This window comes from Lithobates pipiens, unplaced genomic scaffold, assembly GCF_037356315.1.
Source record: "Lithobates pipiens isolate NorthernLeopardFrog02 unplaced genomic scaffold, aLitPip1_a1.2 Scaffold_8, whole genome shotgun sequence".
In the NCBI taxonomy this organism is placed as follows: domain Eukaryota; kingdom Metazoa; phylum Chordata; class Amphibia; order Anura; family Ranidae; genus Lithobates; species Lithobates pipiens.
The window spans coordinates 618304373-618315023 of NW_027507903.1; positions in this window are offsets into that span (position 1 = coordinate 618304373).

A 10651-nucleotide genomic window follows, 5' to 3' on the forward strand; every position below is an offset into this window, starting at 1 on the left:
TGACTGGAGCTACACTTTAAAAATGTACCAGTTGAAAATTACAAACAGATTCAACTTAACACAACAAACCTACACAGTCCCTGTCTTATTTGCACCGCCTGTATACTGCTGTTCTGAGTATATAGGGCCTGGGGGCCACACACATTTCCTTTTTTTAATATGGGTACAGGGTTCCCCTTAATATGCGTAGAAGACCCAAATAGGCTGGTAATGGGCAGGGAGGGCTACCCATGCCATTTTTCTCAATGATTTTCAACCATATTGCAGGAACCAGATATAACATTAAAACCGCAAGCAGTTTTAAATGGTGTTATTTCTGTTTAATGTCATTTTGTGCAGGGACTGTTCTAAACATGGGAAACATGTGGCACTTCACAGGCATACTACAGACACCCCCCAGGCACCATATTTAAAGGAATATTTCACTTTTTTTTTTTCACTTTAATCGTCATTAAAATCAGTGCTCCCGCCAAAACGGCCATTTTTAAAAACATTTTAGGCATTGACCCATGTCCCCTGGGCCAGGAGCCAGGTCCCCAAACCCTGTTTAGGACAGTATCTTGCATATTAGCCATTAAAATTAGCACTTTTAATTTCGAACGTTCGAGTCCCATAGACTTCAATGGTGTTCTAAAGTTCGTTCGAATTTGTGGTCCGTTCGAAAGTTTGGTGCGAACCGAACCGGGGGGTGTTCGGCTCATCCCTTCTGATGAGACAGCTGGAGCTAACATATGTGACGGATCCTACTGACTCTGCAAGGGAGGCATGGATGGCGGCTCAGGATTCCTTGGACCGCCTGAGATCCTCCACTGCGGAGCGAAAGAGGTTTTTCACAAAACTGGCGGATGAGGACCTAATCACATATTTATCCACTATAAATTTATCTACACTTTCGGATGTGGCCAAACAACAACTTGAGGCCCGATAACTCTTGAGGAGCTACAAATGGCGGCCGGCTCCTTCCCTACCTGTAAGGCGCCAGGGGCTGACAGTATTCCCATGGAGGTGTATACATAATATGGGGAGCATATTTTGCCTGAATTATTGAGGGTGTTTAATGCATGCATGGAGGAAGGGACCTTTCCTGAGTCCATGACAAAGGCTAATATCATTTTACTGCTTAAACCGGGGAAAGATCCAGTTGACCCGGGGTCCTACAGGCCCATCTCATTACTACAAAGTGATGTAAAAATCCTTGCCAAAGTCCTGGCACTCTGGATCAATGGGATAGTATCCACTATTATCCACCAAGATCAGGCCAACTTTATGCCGCAAAAATCCACGAAAACGAATCTCAGGAGATTGTTTCTTAACATGCAACTATGGGCAGATAGTGGGGAGTGTAGGGCCCTTCTGTCTCTTGATGCCAACAAGGCATTTGATAGTATAGGCTGGAGGTATCTCTGGGCGGTGTTGCTTAAATGTGGTTTTGGGCAGCGGTTTGTTGCATGGGTTAAACTGTTGTACGCATCCCCAAAGGCGAACATTAGGGTAGCGGATAACATGTCAGACGCTTTTGCTCTGGGCAGGGGGACGAGGCAGGGGTGCCCACTGTCCCCCCCTGCTCTTTGCGATTGTGATAAAACCACTTGCAGCCCTCATAAGAGATAATGTGCAAATGCAGGGATTTAAATATGGGGTCATCCATGAGAAAATCATGTTGTATGCAGACGACATGTTACTATTCTTGGCCGACCCCAGCCACTCCCTTCCAGAGGTAATGTCCATAATCGAACAATTTGGTGGATACTCAGGCTTGACCATTAATTGGTCCAAGTCGGCTATGGTGATGTTAGATGGAGGGCCTGTCGCAATCCCGGAATCTTGTCCAGTGCCAGTAGTACCCAGTTTTAAGTACCTAGGGGTACAGATTACACCCAGAATAGGGGAATACTGCTCCCAAAACATATGTCCACTGCTGTCGAGATTCCGGGACAGGATAAATACGTGGAATACCCTTGAGATGTCGCTGGCCGGAAAAGCTAACCTAATAAAAATGATCCTAATGCCCCAACTGTTATACTTCCTCCATAACTCCCCGGTAGTAATACACCTAAAAATTTTCAGAGTGGTAAATACTTTATTTTCCGGAGGCTACTGTGGATCAAGCTGGAACAGTTGCAGTGGTCTAAGGACAGCGGAGGGTTGGCTGTCCCCAACCCTTGGCTGTACTACATAGCGGCCCAACTGCAAAACTTGGTAGGTTCCGTGTCACATGAACCAATGGGCTCGGCTGCGAAGTAGATGCTGCATGCATCCGGAGTGGAGACCATCCCTTTGGGACTGGAGGCACAAATGTTTAAGAGCTCCAAAAAACAGACCCCAACGCGTTATCCATGATACAAAAAGTTTGGAATAAGGGCAGACATTTACAGAATATAGTCCCATATGGGGTAACCACACATATGCAGAGCTAGATAAACTACAGCCAGACCCAAGATGGCGAGCCCATGGCGTGACATTGCTGTCCCACATATTTTGAGATGGTAAACTGCTGACTTTTGTAGACATACGGACTAAATTCAACCTTCCTGAAGCCATGACCTTCCCATATATGCAGCTGCGACACGAGGTATTGCAGGGGGACGCAGGGGACTGGGTATTGTCGCCCACCCCGGTGTACCGTGCGCTGAATTCCTCGGACGGTACAAAGGGAATGATATCACAATGCTACCAGATGCTGCTAGCAAAGGTACCTGCGTGATCATCCCTGTAAAGCAATGCCAATGTGGGAAAGAGACGTGGGTCAACTCACGGGAGAACAGTGGGAAGAAGCCCTGCAAGCTATAACCTTATGTTCCTTAAATGTGGCGCAAAAAATCTCCCAACTCTATATCATACAACTGAGAGCACATTACACACCGGTTAAACTTTACAGGATGGGCAGGCTAGCTGACCCCTTGTGTGGTAGGTGCAGGCAACATGACGGGGACCTTGTCCACCTCCTGTGGCGCTGCCAAAAGCTCCACCGGTACTGGAAAGAGGTAATTGACACACTCAGCGTGGTATTTCAAACACAGATACCTACGGCCCTTATATGCTGTATTCTAGGGGTCCTGGAGGAAGTGATTCCTGAGGAGCTGGTCAGAGTCGCAGTCTTCAGGGCACTATTCCAGACAAGAAAACTTATATTACTGGGCTGGAAATCCGCAGTGCCTCCTGCTACGGCGGCCTGGATAACTCATATGGGTAACACCCTTATAATGGAAAAATATATCTACCAGCACAGGGGATGCCCGGGCAGGTTTGAGCGCATATGGTCAAGATGGCTGGACTCACCTGGGCTGAGCCCAAACGAGCTTGTGATGTCCAGACTTTTACAAGGTCTATAAAACAGATTGCCTGTGTCAGGAATGACAAACAGAATGTGGTAACCTTAAGAGTTATATGGGCGGATGGAGGGGTGGAGGACCACAGAGGGGAAAAGTGTGATGATGTAACGCCTGTATAAAAGCTGTATAATTGTAATCGTGCACTGGAAATTGCTGTATACCTATGATTTAATTAAAAACCTTTCTGATTTAAAAAAAAAAAAAAACAAGGGATCTTCGGGATCACCAAAAGCTGGGGTCTCATCCAGCTGTTTTCGCAAAGATTCAGAACTGAGCCCATGGACCTGATCCTGATTGCTCCCTATTGGCCAAAGAGACCCTGGTTCTCGATTCTAATGAACCTGTCAGTGAACCCCCCCCCCCCGCCACCCCGGAAACTGCCTGTCAGGGAGGGGCTCGCAAAGGAGAAAAAGCATCCAAGAGTACATTGGGAAGGTGTCTAAAACAGGCTATCAAAGAATCCTACCTGGCTTTAGGGGAAGAACCTTTAGAGAAGATAATGCCCTATTCCACATGCACAGTGGCAGCCTCATCGTCAGAAAGGGCCGGGGCATCACTGGAACAGATATGAAAGTTGAAGCTGAACCATGTGGCCACCTTGGACCAATCCTTCGGCAGGAAGGTTTTACAAGCTGTGGTGCCACCCTGAAGTAAGTTCTCCGGTTATCTCCAAGGTGCTGTCCTGAAAGGCCTAGGGGAGAAAACCTTAAACTTACCGGTGATGGTATTTCTATGAGCCTTTCAGGACAGCAGCTACTTCCCTCCCTAGTGGATTATGTGCTTGGTGTTTGCTTATATCTTCCAGCATGTTGGAGGAATTATTAGTAACAACTGATGGCATGGTGGAAGCAGCTGTATTTAAAGGGACATTAACATGGCAGGGTTTCTTGTGAAGAGGTGGAGCTGCGCTCTCCATGGTGCTTTCCTGAAAGGTTCGTAGAAATAGCGTCACTGGTAAGTCTAACTAAGGGGTGTTTGGTTTTATTTATTTACTTTTTCTCTCTTCGTGGAGTGGGGGCAGTTGGTGATGGGATATTCACGGAGTCAGTGCAGTTCCCTTCATATCACAGCCTCCCCATCAGTGACCCTTGCAGTTATACCTTTCTGTCTCCCTTGCATAGTCCTACCTTTTTGGCAGGGCAGAGGCAGGTTTCAGCCTGTCCTCAAGAGAGCTGCAGATCTGGATCATAACAGCTCAGCTCAAAAAGCAAGAGGACAGGCATTGCCACAGCAGGAGGTGAGCAGCGACTTCGGTCTGGCCATGGTTGCCATTCGACTCTCATTATGCAGCCCAGTCATCAACAGGTCAGACCAATACCGGTCTGGGTGTTGGGGACCCCTGCATTAGCCATCTCATTAGGACATGCGGCCATGTCTGGGCCTGGAGGAGGGGCTAGGAACAACCATTTAGTCATAAGCAGCCTTCAGCTATTGTAATTGCCTATGCACTTTTTGGATTGGGGAAGAGGGATGGTTAAAGCACACTATATGTAGGATATGGAAAAGTTGCTCCAGGTGCCACACATTGGGAGGGATGACAGGGAAAGGTGGCTGTCTTAGGCCCCCCCCCATTTGCCCCCTACTTTCTCCAGTCAGGGAGAAACCAACTATCACAGGGTTCCTGCCCGCTCTCTTCCTTCCCTATTGGCCACAATGGCAGGCCAATTAAAGGAGAGTAGGGGAGCATCATGGAACATCTAGTCCCAGAAGATCGGTGGCCCCATTTCCACAGGGGTAGACTAGAGCTCGATCTAGAGAGATCAGGACTGCAACCTGGGAGAAAGCTGAGGGAGTAAGTGCTAGAGGACAGAGTGTCCTGGGCTGAAGCCAGAGGGCATGCTGCACCACCAGAGCACACCACAGTGCTGCCAGGGTACCAACACCAGAGCACACCACACTGCTGCCAGGGTAACGACATGCTACACTAGTGACCAGAGTCGCCTTGAGCAACCCAATGTGAGCGAACCTCTAGTCAGAGGGATCACTGCTGCAGTTTTGCTGGGTCTGGTAAGGGGGCCTGTCGGCCATTAACCATTACTGCTTCTAGGGACTGAGCCATTAGGAAGTACCTAACCTGCTAGTCTCTAGCCATAATACTGCCTGCAGACTTTATTGACCATTGCAATCCATGCCAACAAGCTCCAATGCTGGCCTGCCAGCCAGGCTACTGGCCCGAAAATAGATGAGGGGGAGATGACACCATGTTTTACTGCACCAGGTGACACCAATCCTATTAACTCCACTGGTCAGGTCAGCGCTGGTTTTTGCAGAGGGGCTTGGGGGAGCTGAGATGTAGGATCTGCCTCAGGGGGAAGGTTTGCCCCTGGATGGCTACACCTGTCACTTCAGTGGAAGTGTAGCTATTGGCTGATCTGCCAGTGCACTGCTATGATGTGTATGCTGCTCCTAGTACATCCACACATGCCACTTGATCAAAATCTTGGAGATCACATGAGCACTGCTTGGTGGACAATCTTCAGGGAAGTAGAGCATGCATGAGGCATGCCTAATAGGGTTTCACATGCCTTTCTGCTCAAAACTGGAGTTCTTGGATATGTATCTTGTACACAATTTCTTTTTTGCGGAGTATTAGTGTAGTCCTATTCCCTGAATCATCTTATGACTTTATCTCATGATGGGCTTACATGTTGCAGTTTTCAGTGTCAAGGCAGATAAATGCCCATGTGTTCATCTACCTAGCCTTGTTCCTAGTATCCAAAGGGACAACCAACTTTGTTCTGGGTCACACAGCCCTCAGTGCCTTGCCACTTATGCTGCATCACACGTGGGAGTGCTAATTTGATGAACTTCATTGTTCAAGCTGTGCTGGATTCAGATCAAATTTACTAGTTTCACTGCAGAACTCAAAGATCCAGAGATTGTGGGATATGACTTCTCAGAAAATATCAGGTCTTTACATTTACAGAGGATGTGCATTAACCTGCGTAATTCCATGCCTCATGTCTTGAGTACAAATTACAAGGAATAGGGAAAATGCTGTATTGCCAATGCATGACACAGTCATGCAGGTAAGGTGTGTGTGTGTGTATAATATATATGTAGCACTAACCCCCGAAGGAGCTGCTGGTTATTACTGGGCTTACCGTTACCTTTCGTTCTCCTTGTTTCACGTCTAGGGGATGTCCCGTGGTAGATGATCCAGTAACTTGAGACTGACAACAGATCCACTTGAATGGATTTTATTTGTAAAACCTCAAACCATTGAACAGTCTTTCAACTTTGGATCAGAGGGTTGGAAAGGAAAGTTCAGGTACTCATAATGTCAAAGTCAAAAAACGTAATAGAACTTGCTTACTTTGACAGCATCCAGAGAACAGCCATTTGCAGCTGGATGATCACTCAGATTGGACAGTCCCTCTCTCACAAGGCTTAGCAGCCAACCAGGAGTTTACTCAGGAACAAAGTATTAATCACCGACGTTGTTGCAGAACACTTAGGGAAACTAAGCTGTAGAACACTGGGATCTTAAAGCCTGTTTGGCGATATCCGGATTCTTTTGATTACTTCAGCCCTTCTAGGCTCTTGTTAAGAAAACCAACCCGCACATGGTGTTCTTCTAAAGAGTCCTCCCCTGGAATGCTCGAAGTTCAATGGGTCTCTCCCGAACCGGAGACAGCACCCATCCACCTTGGAATACTTCCTTAGTTCCCTTGCCTTGGGCTAGCCAGCCCCGAGGCAGCCTTCCTGGGGGCTGATTAGGAGGACCAGGACCATGTAATCAGCACAGCATACTGGACCGGAACCCCGAACCACGTGACGTCTGCATATTAAATACCCTCTCCCAGAGGGCACAGCGAGAGGGCCACTCTCACTGACCTGACTCCAAGAGAGAGTAAATTAAACGCCCAACGAGACCATAGTTCCACGCCTGCCACCAGACACAACGCCCCCTTGTGACCAGGCTGAACATCTCACGGCCCAGTCAGACTGACACAGAAGTCAAATTTAGGCAAATAGACCCAAACCAAACTGTAGTTTGGGTAAAGTTAAATTTTGAAAACATATAGCGCATGCTCTTCAGGAGCCCGCCACTATATATATAAATGCCTTTTTAATAAAAGCACATCTTTAGCACTTGTTGCTGTAACTCAAGTGCACTATTGCATCTGGTAGGCATTGGCCCCAAGAAGTTAACAAATACTACTCCTACAGCATTGGTTTTTCACCAGAACTTCATGTCTGTCTAGTAAATGTAGACTTGTCTAACAATTGTCTTCTCTAGCTGGTTGGCAGTTGAGGGCCCCAGCAGTATCTGCCAGTGTTGTGGTACAGGCACCTGCAGCAACCCTACTGTCTGGTTTCAGAAGGAAGGGACCGATTCGGAAGACCAAGAGGGAAGTCTTGGATGGTGAGCGTTTACCTTGCAGCTGCTATATACAATGTCAGTGTCGTGTGTGTGTGTGGTGTTTTTTTTTTCCACCTTTATGCAAAGAATGCATCAAGGTGAGAACACAAGTGTTTATAAGTAGTGATGGACGAACTACCGACGGGACGTTTCGCGAACGCGGACCACAAACGAGGCCGTCCGTTCGCGAAACCGAACGTTCGCGGCGGGCCCCATTGACTTCAATGGGAGGTGAACTTCGCAAACATTTAGGTCAAATTTGCAGCCACAAGATAATTATTAGCTGGGCAAACATAGTCCCACCACATGGCCAATGACATAACACATGTATGAGGTGAATTTGGGATTGATAACTACAAGCATTCTTTTTTTATATGGGAAATTGTTCTGACAATTCAGGACTGTGGAGCGCATGAAGGCAATGGAGGAGAGGGAAGGTCAGGGAACAGGGTAGGCAAAGAAGAGGGTGCAGGAGATGATCACCAGCAGCGTGACATACAGCAATGACACATGCACCGTGATAGAGGCATCTGACAACAGCACCATGATAGAGGGCACTGACATCAGCAGCGTGACATAAATCACTCACACCAGCACCGCGATATACAGCACTGACAGCAGCACCGTGATAGCGAGCACTGACATCAGAAGCGTGACATACAGCAATGACACCTGCACCGTGATAGAGTCATCTGACAACAGCACCGCGATAGAGGGCACTGACATCAGAAGCGTGACATACAGCACTGACATCAGCACCGTGATATACAGCACTGACAGCAGCACCGTGATAGAGAGCACTGACATCAGAAGCGTGACATACAGCACTGACATCAGCACCGTGATATACAGCACTGACAGCAGCACCGTGATAGAGAGCACTGACATCAGAAGCGTGACATACAGCACTGACATCAGCACAGTGATATACAGCACTGACAGCAGCACCGTGATAGAGAGTACTGACATCAGAAGCGTGACATTAAGCACTGACATCAGCACCGTGATATACAGCACTGACAGCAGCACCGTAAGCAGCCCCAGGAGTAAGTCAGCACAGCACAGGGATGGTGTGATCCCCTCATAATAAGCAGGCCCAGGAGAAACTCAGCACAGCACAGGGATGGTGTGATCCCCTCATAATAAGAACCCCCAGGAGGAAGTCAGCACAGCACAGGGATGGTGTGATCCCCTCATAATAAGCAGGCCCAGGAGAAACTCAGCACAGCACAGGGATCTTGTGATCCCCTCATAATAAGAACCCCCAGGAGTAAGTCAGCACAGCACAGGGATGGTGTGATCCCCTCATAATAAGAACCCCCAGGAGGAAGTCAGCACAGCACAGGGATGGTGTGATCCCCTCATAATAAGCAGGCCCAGGAGAAACTCAGCACAGCACAGGGATGGTGTGATCCCCTCATAATAAGAACCCCCAGGAGTAAGTCAGCACAGCACAGGGATGGTGTGATCCCCTCATAATAAGAACCCCCAGGAGGAAGTCAGCACAGCACAGGGATGGTGTGATCCCCTCATAATAAGCAGGCCCAGGAGAAACTCAGCACAGCACAGGGATGGTGTGGTCCCCTCATAATAAGAACCCCCAGGAGGAAGTCAGCACAGCACAGGGATGGTGTGATCCCCTCATAATAAGCAGGCCCAGGAGAAACTCAGCACAGCACAGGGATGGTGTGATCCCCTCATAATAAGAACCCACAGGAGGAAGTCAGCACAGCACAGGGATGGTGTGATCCCCTCATAATAAGCAGGCCCAGGAGAAACTCGGCACAGCACAGGGATGGTGTGATCCCCTCATAATAAGAACCCCCAGGAGTAAGTCAGCACAGCACAGGGATGGTGTGATCCCCTCATAATAAGAACCCCCAGGAGGAAGTCAGCACAGCACAGGGATGGTGTGATCCCCTCATAATAAGCAGGCCCAGGAGAAACTCAGCACAGCACAGGGATGGTGTGATCCCCAGGAGGAAGTCAGCACAGCACAGGGATGGTGTGATCCCCTCATAATAAGCAGGCCCAGGAGAAACTCAGCACAGCACAGGGATGGTGTGATCCCCTCATAATAAGAACCCCCAGGAGGAAGTCAGCACAGCACAGGGATGGTGTGATCCCCTCATAATAAGCAGGCCCAGGAGAAACTCAGCACAGCACAGGGATGGTGTGATCCCCTCATAATAAGAACCCCCAGGAGTAAGTCAGCACAGCACAGGGATGGTGTGATCCCCTCATAATAAGAACCCCCAGGAGGAAGTCAGCACAGCACAGGGATATCATAAGCAGCCCCAGTAGAAATATGACACCGCTCAACCTCTTCAAAGAGGAGGGTAGGGGCATATAGTACGGTGTGCTTTTTTGGGACAAGGAAGTGAGCCAAATGAAGAAAGAAGGTAGTGCACCTCAACCCTATGTATTGTGGACCGATAAAAGTCCTTATAGAATAGCAGACTGTACCTCACTCAACCCTATGTACTGTAGCACCCTAGACCAAGTTACCAGTCCTTATAAGAACTTTTGTGGACCAAGCAGGTTGTGTGTTAGTGATTAGCAGACTGTACGTCAGTCCCTATACCAATGAAGGACTGCTGCAGTATAGGGCAGCGGTCAGCAGTGGTGCACCTCAACCCTATCTATTGTGGACCGATAGCGGTCCTTACAGAACAGCAGACTGTACCTCACTCAACCCTATGTACTGTAGCACCCTACACAGACCAAGTTACCAGTCCAGATAAAGAGCTTTGTGGAACAAGTGAGTTGTGAATGATTAGCAGACTGCAGCAGAAGGGCAGCAGTCAAGTATAATATTCTTTCTATATTTGGAAGAAAGAATATTATACGTGTACAAGCCTATTACCATACCACTGATACCAGTCCTGAAAAGAACCTTTGTGGAACTAATAGTAACAGCAACTCTTTAAACTGACCCTCACTGCCTGACACA